This window comes from Portunus trituberculatus, chromosome 42 (genome assembly GCF_017591435.1).
Source record: "Portunus trituberculatus isolate SZX2019 chromosome 42, ASM1759143v1, whole genome shotgun sequence".
NCBI lineage: Eukaryota > Metazoa > Arthropoda > Malacostraca > Decapoda > Portunidae > Portunus > Portunus trituberculatus.
Window position 1 is genome coordinate 24,151,268 of NC_059296.1, and position 2,564 is coordinate 24,153,831.

Genomic DNA, 2,564 nt, shown 5'->3' on the forward strand with positions numbered 1-2,564 from the left:
TACAAATTTCCGTAATAATACCAAAAAGATTTGGCAAGCAATTAATGAATTAAAAGGAAATACAAATAAAGCAAATAACAATAAGTTTTTGCATTATAATAATTCATTATTAACCGATTCTTCAGATATAGCAGAAGCCTTTAGTAGATATTTTTCCACTATTGCACCTGAACTTGACAGAAGACTTCCATATACAAACAAAGACCCGAAAGACTACCTTAAAGGTAACTTTCTAAATTCTATGTTGTGCCCTATTGTGACTACCTTTTATGTGACTAAAGCAATTCAGTCCCTAAATAACAAAAACTCAGGTATTAATGATATATCACCCATTGTTATTAAAAGAAATGCTCAATTATTTAATCAATCAGTTGCAACTGGAACGTTTCCATCACTATTGAAGACTGCAAAAATTACTCCTATCCACAAGTCTGGCCCCGATAATGACATTAAAAACTCTAGACCAATATCACAACTTAACATTTTCTCTAAAATATTTGAAACGTTAATGAAGGTTTATTTAATTAATTATCTTGAAACTAAGAATATATTAAATTCTTCACAATATGGGTTTAGACGGAACTGCAGTACATTTAAAGCCTTAAACGCATTTTCTAATGATATACTTTCTGCAATTGACAAAAAATTCCATGTATTATCCATCTTTATAGATTTTGCTAAAGCTTTTGACACAGTTAATCATAAGATCCTTATTAACAAAATGCATCACTATGGAATCAGGGGCACATTACTTTCTTGGTTTAAGGATTACCTAACAGACAGACATCACTATGTTGTGTTTAGTGGTGAAAAATCACCTACTACCCCTGTAAACCTTGGTGTACCTCAAGGAAGCGTTCTAGGTCCAATTTTATTTCTGATATATATCAATGACATTTCTGATCTTTTCTCTGTAACTAAAAGCATCCTGTTTGCCGATGACATGACGCTTTACTTAACAGGTCCAAACCAAAATGAGCTTGTAGTGAATGCGAATCATGAACTTAAAAGACTTTACCAGTGGTGTCTATGTAACAGATTAACAATTAATACTGAAAAAAACCTACTTTATGTTATTCACTACTACAAAAACACCTCATTTAATAAATTTAAAAATCAACAATGAAATTATTTCTAAAACAAATTGAATACGATTTTTTGGTGTCGACTATGATGATTCATTATCATTTTAACATCACATACATAATCTTATACAAAAAATATCAAGACACATTGCCTTACTATATCAAATAAAAGATATCATGCCTTCTAATGTACTAAAATTAATATACTATGCACACATTTATCCATTACTTACTTACTGTAATCCCATTTGGTGTACAACATACACCACCTATCTAACCCCTTTAAGATTATTACTAAAAAAAATAGTAAGAATTATTACTAACAGTGATTATTTAGCACATACTAATTCACTATTCAAAGAAACAAAAATCTTGAAACTGGATGATATAACAAAAATGGAAATAGCTAAACTTATGTATAAGAATAAGAATGAAATGCGTGACCTCCTCCCATCTCATAATTATAGTACTCGTCACCGCAACAACCTTAGCTTTCCTATTCATCGTTTATCAAAATTTCAACATTCAACAACTTATTTGGGTCCTGTAACTTGGAATACTATTCCCAAAGAAATTCAAGACGCTCCTTCCCTCAACACATTCAAAAACCAATTAAAACACAATATCATAATGACATATTAACTAACTCCCAAATACTAGCTGAGATCCAACATGTTTGTAAAGCTGAACTATCCTACAAATGAATTATGTATATGAAATTATTAGTTAGTATATATATATATATATATATATATATATATATATATATATATATATATATATATATATATATATATATATATATATATCTTAACATGTGTATGTCTGCTCATATATTGTATTTATATGTAAAATTGGAATGTCTGTATGTCTGTATACATGAACAAATTGTACACCTCCTATGAATAGTCATCCATTCTTTTTATTGTCTTAAGTAATAAACGAATCTTAATTATCTTTTGTGTAATATATGAATCTAATACTAGGATATTATATATAGTTATAATAATGTCATCATTACAGTAATAGATATTGTTACCCCAGCCAGATTGTTTAATATTTTTAAGGATATTTTTTTCATGCCTAAAAGCTATGCTTTATATATTAGGCTAGCTTTAGCTATATATGTACCTAATATATATATTTTTACATGAAAGCAAATACATATTTGTATGTTTATATAGCTAATTGCTATAAATAAATGTTTCAAATGTTTCAAATAGAACGCCTGACGTCTTATTTTTCTGATTGTGGCAGAGAAAACTTAGTAGTGTTCAATGCCTCAAAATCTCAATTCCTCCATATATCAACTCGACAAAACCTTCAGACAACTATCCGCTTTTTCAATGACACCAGTGACACTCTCTCTCTTCCACACTGAATATCTTCGGTCTGTTCTTTATTCATAATCTTAACTAGAAACTTGACATCTCATCTCTTGCTAAAACAGCTTCTATAATGTTACACGTTCTGAAGCGT